This window comes from Pteropus alecto, unplaced genomic scaffold, assembly GCF_000325575.1.
Source record: "Pteropus alecto unplaced genomic scaffold, ASM32557v1 scaffold8, whole genome shotgun sequence".
NCBI lineage: Eukaryota > Metazoa > Chordata > Mammalia > Chiroptera > Pteropodidae > Pteropus > Pteropus alecto.
Genome location: NW_006494609.1, coordinates 1,463,718 through 1,475,776, shown reverse-complemented (window position 1 = coordinate 1,475,776; position 12,059 = coordinate 1,463,718). Strand labels below are relative to the sequence as shown.

Sequence of the window (12,059 nt, the reverse complement as noted above, 5' to 3'; positions counted from 1 at the left end):
TTCCCTTCATTTGTGTTGGAAGGTCTTTGCAAGAGGCTGATGATTTTCTCAAGACTGAAACACAGTGAAAACCCATGGGACTTTTTTTGGAGACTTCCAACAAGAGTTTCCAAAACCCACTTGTTACTGTTCCTTCATGGTACTGTTCTCTGGTCCAACACTATCCCAGAAAACATCTTCAGAGCTCAGCACAGAGGTTTGAGAGAAATTGAATGTAAAATTGGCTCTCAATATAAATATATATTTAAAGCCTACAGCACCTGGTCTTCCTAGGTGGTCTCCCATCCAAGTACTACCCAGGCCTGACCCTGCTTAGCTTCTGAGATCAGACGGGATCGGGGGTGTTTAGGGTGGCATGGCTGCAGACTTCAATAAATATTTGTGGGGTATTGTTGGTTGCATGGAACACGCACATATCAACCCCCAGCCCCACCCATGGAGGCAGCTCCAGATGCACAGTTGGCTGCTGAGTTCCATGTCCTGCTCTGGAATGTGCTGACCTTCCTTCCTAGGGAAAACGACACTGCTGAAGAGTGTTATTATTAGTAGGGCAGCTTTTGCTCTGATCTGTGGATACTTCTTCACTCTGGGCCTTTATTGAGCAATTGCAAACCCAAAAACGTATGGCAGTCAACAAAGCTGACCTCATCTCTTTCTTGAAATTTCTTCTTTTGGTTGCCGTGACCCTATACTTGCTTGGTTTGAATCTTACTTCTCCAGCTATCTTTTCAGTTTTCTATGTTGGTTCTTTCTTTTGAACTTTAAATAGCTGAGTTCCTCAAAGCTCACTTCTAGACCTTTTTTTTCTCTCTTCTCATCTCTCCTCATCCTTTCTTTTTTCTCTTTTCCTAAATAATTTCATTAATGCTCATGATTTTAATGACCCTGTATTTAGCAAAAACTCTTAAATTTATGTTTGGTTCATATTTCTCTTTTGAGCTCTAAACCCCTATATTCGACCATTCCATCTGACATTTCTACCAGGATTTTCACAGATTTCCCATATTCAACGTGCTCAAAACAGAGCGAATCCTCCCCCTCCTCCATTTGGTCCCTGTATGCTTATAATATAGCCTTCCTCGTCTGAGTTAGTTTCACTGCAGCTCACCTAGTTCCTTAGGTCAGAAACTTGAGAATGTTTCTCATCATCAATGGGTAAGTCCTGTCAATTACAGCTTTAATATTTCTCAAATCTCTACCTTAGTTTAATCATAATGTCTCCTGGTAGCTACATCAATCTTCCAACTGTTTCCCCCGACACGTTCCTCCCAAATTCTTTCCTTAGTAGCTCCTTTCTTCCTCCCTTCCCTCCTGATGATTTAAATTTTTATTTGTGTTTTCCTTATTTAAAAATATCTTTTCGACTTTTTATTTTGAAATAATTATAGCTTCATAGAAAATTATTAAATATATTACAGAAGTCCCATGCACCCTTTATACAGCTTCCCCCACTGGTAACATCTTACATAACTATAGTACAATCAAAAGCAGGCAATTGACATTAATGCAATCACAGAACTTATTCACATTTTATTGGTTTCTACATGCACACACATGTATAATTCTATGCAATCTTATCACATATGAAACCATCATCACAGTAAAGATACAGAACTGCTTCATCATTCCAAAGATCCCTGATGCTAAAGTACTTTTCTTTAAAACACATGATCTAGTTACTGCCTTGCTTAAAACCCTGTAATGATTTTAAAGCTCTGAATCTTTAAATAAAAGCTACGAGCGTAATCGGCTCCAACTACCCTGCCGGCCGCCTCTTGCCTTTTCCTTTCTCTAGTCTCTGCTCACTAGTCTCTGCTCACTAGCTTTTCCCTTCCTTTTAATTTGCCAAGCTCCTCCACTGCTCAGAGCGTCCACGTGTGCTGTTCTCCTCAGTGGGAACCCTCCCAGCTAAATTCTCCTCACCTGCCAGACATTGTCTTTCTCAGGGAATGTTTCCTTGACACCTCAGACTAGGTCGGCTTCTGTGATTTGTTTGCATTATCAATTATGATTTTCCTTCATAGTACCTATCGCACATTTGTAAGTAAATAGATATGTGTATAGTTCATTAATTTGAGTTCTCTCTGACTAGAGGGTTTGTGGTGTCTAGCTCACCACTGTATCTTTTCTATGTAGTCCAATGGCTGGTCTAACAGGTGCTCAACAAATACTTGTTCACGAACAAGTTCATGAATAATTATTGGTAGCTCACTAGTTGTGGCTGGGGTGTGACCTGAGACCATGGAACTGGGCAGAGTCAATTGGCTTATATAGATGTCTGCTCTATGAACTCATCTTCAGCCTTCCCAAAGATGCCCTATCTGAGAATCCGAGCATCTATGGCCCATACCACTCAGAATCTCAAACTAGTATTTTCTCTCCTATTCCATACTAGTATTCTCTCTGAGAGATTAGAGTAGGGAACAACCCTGGCCAGTGTTCTTCTTAGATCTTTGAGATGCTTTCAAGAATATCAGGTGAATGTTCATCTAGGCTTTTAATGTCAGGCTTCTTTCTCTGAGTCATTGCCAAGATGTCACTTTGAGAAGGTTACTACTCTAGAGCTATGGGAGTCTGTAAGTTGGATGGCACCTGAGAAGTCCTTGAAAAGTTTTTACATCAGCCTTCTCCTTGATGCTTCCACCTTCTCTTTGCTAAGAGTCCCTCCCAGATCCCCTGTGAATAAGTCATTTCTATCCCCACTCTCACTCAGAGATAACTCAATGTGGTTTGCATTGTTAGAGCCCCAAATTTGAAGGGTCTTTATATTGACCAAATAGTATTTCCTCCTAATGATCTTGATGCAACCAGCTCTCTGAGGAATTAGAAGAGAGGAAATGGGGCCTCCTGCTGTGATGTGGCTTTGCCAAGGGGTGGTGGTACCACTCAGGATCCTGACCATCTGTGGAGGGCACTAGGTTAGTGAAACTCACTCTAATTGGTGTCCCCTGTCTCTAGCATCCTTCTTTAGAAGCACATAATCCCTTATGCAGAAGAGGCAAAGCAATGCACTATATGGTGGGTTTGGCAGAGTTGGGAGCTCTGGAGAAGGGTGAACCCCAGCAGTAGGCAAAGCTGTCAATTCTTTTGTGACAGAGTCAGTAATGGGCTTTGCCCTGGATGCTCTGGGCAGATTCTTGTGTGATTCACAGCACTGGGAAACCTGGGATCATCATCCAAGTTTCCTTTCCCTGCCAAGTAGAAGGTCAAGGGTCTTCATATTCTATAGGTCATAGCTGTCCTCACTGCCAGTGTCTCTCTTTTGGATGAGCAATGGCTGAGAAAAGAGTCCAGCTCTGTAGGCCAAGCCTTAGTGTTGGCCCACTGGGGCTGAGGGCTCTAAGGTCAACAGCTTAATGTCTCTCCCCGATCTTGCTATTGGCTTGGCTAACATAATACTTGAGATGAAGAAAAGAGTTAGAGCCAGCAACCAGTCCTTTTAGGATAGACCTGGCCATTGTGTGCCCTTTGCTGTGATGCTGTACTTTTTGACCCTCCCTGCCAAGCCACTCACCCCTATGGTGCCTGGTGTTACGCAGAGTGTGGGCTCCTGCTAATCTCCTGGGTATGGTCATGGATGCTTTTGATGACAGTGCAATGCCTTACAGAGCCCCCTAAAAACCTCATATGCTCCCTCTGAACTCCTCCCCTGCTCCCTGAGGCAGTGTGAGCAACGTTGTAGATCAGAAAGCCCAATTCCAAATAATTTTTATGTGTTGTTCCTGCCATAGTTGATGCTGGACCGGGAGATAGTATGGGTGACTCTTACGGTGCTGCCTTGTGCGTGTGCTATGTAATATCTTTTCTCTTTCTCTCTGACCACCATTTTCTGACCTTGTAATTAATTATACCTCTAGGGAGACATGCTCTTAGGGCAGGAGGATTTGGATGGCACCTATCCCTGGTGAAAGGGTTAATGCTTGTCTTTCTCTTTAAGCCTTGATCTGATATAACTGGGTAGTGGTATGAGTGTGGGAAGGACACCATCAGGGCCCCTGGTCTGTTTCCCAATGTATGTTTCTCGTGCCCTCCCTCCAATCTGGGCACAAATGTGTTTTCAGTTAGTGGTCTCGAGGGATGACAAGTCAGACCCTCTGGCCCTAATGCTGCCATTTCTGCTTCCTCTAGGTCACCCGACCTGCCTGCAGTTTACCCTGAACATGACTGAGGCTGTCAAGACCTACAAGTGGCAGTGCATAGAGTGCAAATCTTGCATCCTCTGTGGGACCTCGGAGAATGATGTAAGTTTGGGGCTTCCTTCGCAAAAGGGAGAAATACAAGGAGCTGGGAGTTCTTTGAGGGGTGGAGAGGAAGCCAAGACTCTTGTCACTGGGCTCCTGGGGAAAGTGTCAGTCAAGACCTCCCCTTTCCCTTTGACTCTAGAACATCTGGGACCCTGGTGGCACAGGGACCTTTGTTACCCCCAAGAATAGAATATATAAAAAAGGCGGGATAAATACTTGATCTTTTCCTTTATATATTACTTTTCAAAATAACAGGGTGATTCCAACACCTATTCATGATTAAAACACTTGAGAAAATAGAAACTGTGAGATACTTTCTTAACATGATAAACTTTTTATACCTTAAAACTAAAACCATTATCTTACTTAATGGGGAAACACTAGAGGCACTTCTACAAGATCAGGAACCAGATAAGGATACTCACTATCTCTACTATTTTCATCATTATTTTAGAGATATTAGCTAATGCAATTAGACAAGAGCTATCAACTAGAAGCATAAGAATGGTAGCAAAGTAGTAAAACTCTTTATTTCATAAACTATAATAGTATATCTGAAAAACCCAAGAGAATCAATGATAAAGCTAACTCAACAGAGGATGCTACATTAAAAGTAGCAGGATATAAAATTGCCATACAAAAAATTAATAACCTTCATATACACAAATAATAACCAGTTAGAGGACATAACAGTAGAGAATCTCTACTTCCTATAGCAATAAAGAAGAAATACTTAGAAATAAGCTTAACAGTAAATGTGCAAAACCTATATGAATAAAATTTTAAAACACTTTTGAAAAGATATAGAAGTAGACTTGAGCAAATGTATGTTAAGACATCGTGTGATCTTGAATAGAATGACTCAGCATTATAAAGATGTTAATTCTTCTAAGTTAATTTACAAATTTAATTCAAGCCCAGTAAAAACATCAATAGCTTTTTTTTTTGTGGAATGAGACAAGGTGATACTATAGTTCAAATGGAAAAACAAACATGCAGTAATAGCCAAAAAATAAAATAAAATAAAATAAAAGCATTGAAAAACAACAAATTATGAGAGAAGACTAGCCCTTCCGATGTTAAAACATGTTATAAAGCCTCTCTAATTAAAACAGTATACTAATAGACCAATGGAATAGAATAGGAAACCCATAAATCGAATCAACTACATATGGACATTTCATGTAGAATAAAGGTTGCATCTAAAATTACTGGATCAAAGATGAACATTTTTATGAATGGTACTGGGGACAATAGGGTAACTATTTGGGGAAAGAGAAAATTAGGTCCATATCTCACATAATATGTAAGAACAATCTCCAAATGGACTGGGGATCTGAATATAAAAACTAAAACCATATTAATACTAGAAGAAATGTGAATAAATTCCTCTTTATTTTAAATATAAAGAAAGATTTTTTGACTCAAAATTCAGAAGCAATAAAAGAAAATATTTACAAATTTGACCACATAAAAATTTACATAGTAAAAGTCACGATAAAGTAAAAGGACAACTGACAAACTGAGAAAAAATATTTGTAGCATATACACAGATAAAGGACCAATATCCATAATATATAAAAAGCTCTTAAAATTTGAGGGACAAGGGACCAGAAACTTGATAGAGAATGGGAAAGAGACATGAGACAATTCACAAATGATAAAAATGGTCCTTAAACATTAAAAAAGAGCTCAAATCCACTTTAATTAAAGAAGTTCAAATTAAAATAACATGGAGATTCTATTGCTTATACAATTGAAAAGAAAAAAATTAGAAAGTATTACAATACATTCTGTTGATGAAACTGTGGGAAAACTGTCCCCTTTATACATTGTCACTGGGACTATAAAGTGGTACAATCCTTATGGAGGGAAATTTAGCAATACCTAACACAACTACTATGCACTTAACCTATTGACTTAGCAATCTCACCTACAGGAATCTACCCTAAAGGTATACTCACAACACTATGAAAATACACATGCATAAGGTTATTCAGGGTTGCATTGTTTGTACTTACTTGCAATGTATTGGATATGGCCAAAATGTTCCTACGCAAAAGAATGGTTGAATAATCATGGTCCAGCCATACAATGGAGTACTATGCAGCTGTTAAAAAAAATGAGGCAGATATTTATTAATTAATATGGAGTGATTTTAGGATATATTGTTAAGTGAAAAAAGTTAAGAAAAAGTATCTATATCTATAGTATGCTACCATTCTTGAAAGAAAGGCATAAAAATATACATACGTCTGTTCACTTGTGTAAAAGGAATACAGGAAGGATAACCAAGAAACTAAAGATTGGTTCTCCACAGGAGTGAGTGGGAATGGGTTAGAAAGAATGGGGAAAATGGAGTGGGATAGTGGGGCTAAGGGAGGGTGATACTTCTCGGAGAATGCCTTTTTGTATAGCTCTGAATGTTAGAACCAGGTGTTGTTTCACATACCCTATGGTAGATAACTACTGAAAATCGACCAAGATGTTGGGGGAAATGAAAATGGAATATGAACAGTAACCAATGAAATTAACTATAATATAAACAGGCAACATAATCATACTGACGTAACTTAAGTAACTTTGGAAAGTCTTATTTGTACATTTTAAGACTAAAGACAGAAATAACTATACAAATTTTGTACTCTAGATAGTAAATTTGTTTCTCACTGGCATGTGAGTTAGTCATTCTGAAACTACTTTACATGAACTAATAACTATATACTGTGAATAATGAAAGTCAGTTTTCTCAATGTCAGAGAAAAAATATTCAAATAAAGGGGGAAAGCTAAACTGAACCTTGTGATGTTGGGTCAGAATAGGGTGTATCAGTATGAATTTGTGATTTTTAATATAATGCATTATATATATGTTTACATATATTATGTATCTATAGCTATCTCTAAGTATACACAAATATAGATAGATACCAAAATAAATATATGTGTACGTGTGTAACTACATATACATTTCTTTTCTAACTCTGTCGGCTAGGAAGGCCTAGAAACAATGACAACCCAGAAGCAATGATGACTCATAGCTTCCAGATATTGGTTTCTAAATACAGTTGACCCTTGAACAATATGGGAGTTAGGGGTGCCAACCCCCCATGTAGTTGAAAATTTGCGAATAACTTTTGATTCCTCTAAAACTTAAATACTAACAGCCTACTGTTGACTGGAAACTTTACCAATAACATAAACAGTCTGTTAACACATATTATTATAATCAAGTGAGCTAGAAAAAAGAAAATGTTATTAAAAAAATTATAAGGATGAGAAAATACATTTACAGTACTTAATGAAAAAAAGTCCATGTGTAAGTGGACTCATGCAGTTAAAACCTGTGTTGTGCAAGGGTCAACTGCAGCATTCTCCAATAATTGGAACCAGGGATCTTTGGAGAAATGGCTGATGCCGGGGCTGGAGCTGGGAAAATACAAGAGGATCCTGGAGCATCCTATGGTACCAGAAAGTGAGGAAGTGCTCAAAAATTGATAAGGCAAGTCTAAAAGACCCACAAACCATTTGAAGGAACTCCTAACGGCCAGATTTGGGACATTTTGAGTAACAAAGTAAATAATGATAATACTAGATTATAACCCAAAGAACAAAATGAATATCCATACTGATATTTAAATGAATGAATGAATGAATGAATGAATGGAGTATAGGTAAACTCTTCCTTAGAGAAGAATTCCAATTGATAAATGTAGAGAGAAGAAGGAAATCTTCTTCAGGCAAATATCACAGTTACGGCTGTTGTAAGCAGAACCATCAATTAAGGCTAAAGTTAGTGGGCAAAAATATGATGAGAAACAGAATATTTGCATAATCTCAAAGTAGTTCCTCTACCAGGTTACTTATTACTATATTTCAAATGGAAAATCATAATTTACAGTGAAAAAACTGACAGACACTGCCTTAACTATATGATCAGAGTAACATTACTAGTAATAAAAGTATTAGTTTCCCCTGATACGATGCACTGAGACGGGCATAACATCTCTTTTGTAGTTGTTTTGGACAAACTCAAATTAAGTGACATTCCATAAAGTCACTGGCCTGGAGGTCCCTCTCACTCTCTGTCTGTGGAGTGTTACCTTTTTTCTAATAAACTTCCCTTTTGACTCTAAAAAACCAACCAACCAACCAAAAACAAAAACAAACAAACAAACAAACAAACAAACAAAAAAAACACTCAAAACTCACTGGCCTGGAGTCTTCAGAAGTGTCAGGGTTATGAAAGACAAATCAAGGAATTGTCCCAGATTCAAGGACATTAAGAAAGCATGAGAACTAAAGGCAATGGTGGATCCTGGGAAAAGGGACATAAGTGGGAAAACTGATGAGATTCAAATGAGGTCTGCAGATTAGTCAATGGTATCATGCTAATGGTGATTTCCTGCTTTTCATGGTTGTGCCATGATAATGTAAGATGTTAACAACGGAGGAAGCTGAGTAAAGTATGTACAGGAACTCTACCATTTTGGTAACTTTTCTTTAAGACTAAAATTATTTCATAATAATGAATTAAAAGATAATGGGAAGTTTTCTAGCATCTTCCAAAGGCGACATGACAAAGTTTTTTAAGTATCTTTATGAACTCAAAGATTTAAACATTTTTATTTGTTTCAGTTCATTACAGTTAAAATAGGCTCTTCTTTGGCCAGTGGGAACATAATCAGGTTAGATCCTGAGGGTTTTTGTTTTGTTTTGTTTTTTGTTTTTGTTTTTTTTTTGACTCAGGCACACTAAGTCTTCATGATCCCAGTAGTTTGGTAGTTTCCTTGCTTTCCAATATGTAAAAATATTTATTCACTTCAAGCTCCAGACCTGAAATCAGCCATTTCTCCAAGGACTCTGATTCCTTTCAATAGGTAATGATCTTTAGAGAACATGATATGGGAGCTAGGGGTGCTAATTTTTACTGTGTTAGTTATTGTTTTGGGGCATTTTCCATGGACAGAGCTAGAAAATACGTTTTGCTTGTCTTAAAGTTAAATACACCATGAATTTATACTGATACCCAGAGTTTTTACTTAACCTCATCAATCTTTCATCTATATTTTCATATATATCTCTATGTCAAAATTGTTTCTTTTCAATACTAACATAATCACTCATTTAACACACACGAAGTCTCAGAATACCAATTCCACTATTACCATCAACAATATAATTTCTGAAAAGAAATGTATATTTGCATATTTGCTCTTATTTATGTCCTAAGATATATTCAACTACGGATGTACAGTAAAACTACTTGTCTTAAAGTCACTTGTAATAGTTTCTTTCTTTGTAGTTATGCCACCAACTAATGCATCATTAGATTAATTTGTATAATTTTTCCTTTGTTTTTAGGGATGATTACAATGTGAATTTTGCTTTATGGCTATGTAAAATATTTACTGGTTCCAAAATCAAATCTATAAAATAAACAATATATTCAAAGAAATCTAGCTTCTTTCACACTGTCCTCTCATTCTTTTTTTAGGTGACAATTTAAAAAAAAAATTACAGTTTATCTTTCCATTCTGTTTCAATGTAAGCACATGTATGTGCACACAAATCCAAAAGAAAATACACATTTTTTTTTTTTTAGAAAACGGTAACAGATATACATGTTTTCTTTACCTTTCTTTTCTACTGAATATCCTAGAGATTACTCCACAGCAATATATAGACATAATCTTCATCTCTTCCTATAGCTGCATAGTTCTTCATTAGTTTATTCAACCAGTCTTTTATTGATGGACATTTGGGTTGATTCTGGTCTTTTGCTTTATAAATAGTGTCAATACAGAGGGTTTTTTTGTTGACTTGGGAAAGCCTTAGGAGAGGAATCGAGGAGTGAGGCTGATTGGGGAATAGGGATCCTCTCATATAGTCAGGGACATATCCTGCACATCCCAGAATGGGAATCCCATTTTTCTGTAACTGCAGCCATGGGTACATCCTGGCTCTTGGATACTTGGGAGCCAGAGGCCCTTAAATTTTGTTTTTCATGGGGGTTAGCATGAGCTGGGGGTTCTTGGTGGTTTTGACAGGCAATTATCCCAAAAAGCAGATGGAAAAGAAGAAAATATGGTGCTAGACAATGATCAATCCAGGAAAAAAGCATTTAAACCCACAGGTACATTATTTCCCTATGGGAAAGTTCAATCTAGGGGATTCTACCTTCTTGTATTTCTCGTGTCAGCACTATAGTAGGGCTTATCAGTGTCAGTGTCTTTAGAACATTAGTAATACCGTTTCTGACAAGTCTCTTCATATTTTCTGTCCTCATCCTAACGTGTTTTTCTTCACGTTATCCCTAAATCATATTGTCACATAGCTTACTTCTGCTCTGACAAGCACGGTGCAACTTTTTTGGAGTAAACCATACTGTTCTGTTTTCATCTTCTCTGACTGCTTCTTAGCCTCTTTTTTCTCTCCCTGTCCCTTGGTGTTCCCCGAGGGTCTATTCTTGGCTTTTTTCTCAGTAACTTTTTATGAGTCCTTGATTTTTCAAAAAATTCAATGACAGCTATGGATTCACTATTTCTTCAGAAAAATGTACATTTATTTCCACCTATACACAAAGTCGTGCATATAATTTCAAGGAGTTCATGAATACTCCTCTGTGAGCACAAGTTCAAGGACATCTGCTCTCACACATTCTGGGCTTCCTCTCCTATGACCTCCACTCTCATCTAATCACAAAAGACTCCCAAATCCTTCTCTCAAGCCCAGGGCATCTGCAAATGATCTGATTCCCAAATGCCTCCAGGGCATCACTTGTGGGTGATCTGTAGGTCTATAGAACCTGTCTATAGCTGAAGTCGCCCTCTCCTTCAGACAGGTCTGCTCCTCTGCCCATGTCTCAATGGGTAGCTGCATCATTTGGCCTGCTGTCCAAGCCACAACCCAGGAGATATTCTTGAGTTCTTCCCTATCACTCTCCACATCTAATCAATGACTCTTAAATGGGAACACGATACTTTTCTTTCTCCCATGCCACAGCCCTAGTTCAGACCAACATCATCTCTCACCTAGACGGCTATAGTAGCCTTTTAAGCAGTCTCAGTCCTCTAGAAGCAACCTCTCTCCACCTGGATATCTATTCTTGCACATTAGCTAGTGAGATCTTTCTAAATCACAAGTTTGACCATGTCACTCCTCTATTGCTAACTCTTCAAAAGCTTCGCATTGCCCCATGATATATATAAAAAAAAGGTTTTCCTGCCTCATTGCTTGCTCACCAGGGTTTCCAACTTCTATATCTACTTTTTTTTCAGGATCTCTGTACTTGTGAGAGCCAAGGTGAGATTTGATATAAAACTTTATTTTGCAAATATCTTATATGCCATTGAAGCAGGTCCAAAGATCACTGAATAGAACAGGGCTGAACCTGGAGAATGGGGACCAGATCACAAACACTAAGGAGATACAGATGAATAAGATAAGGTTCTGCCCCAAGGACCACATAGTCCATAAAGGAGTGGACTAAAGAAGTGTGTTCCAAATGAACTAGTCAACAGAACAATTATATGTAGATATCTACCACATACCAGGCTTTATAACATAAAGGAAAATGCAATTAAATGTCATAAGAAAAGGAAAACACTGTGAGGATTCAAGTGGGGACAGAGAACTTCCAGGGGGTTGATTAGTGAAGTCTTTATGGGAAAAAAGGGCTTGGAAACTTGAAAGGTGTGTTGGGAATGGTACAGAAGAGAAGTGGTCAGGAACTGGGAGAGCTTGCAGGCAGAAGGTACTGTAGAGCAAAAGTGCATACTGTATCCTTGGAAGTGAACCACAGCTGAAGGGTCCT

At 37.9% G+C, this 12,059-nt stretch overlaps 1 non-coding gene across 1 annotated transcript; it reads right to left on the bottom strand.

Moving 5' to 3' along the window:
* Positions 1 to 248: 248 nt before the first annotated feature.
* Positions 249 to 367, bottom strand: LOC112473898. The gene has a single exon (XR_003044194.1). It is a non-coding gene; the product is annotated as a 5S ribosomal RNA (ribosomal RNA).
* Positions 368 to 12,059: the final 11,692 nt, after the last annotated feature.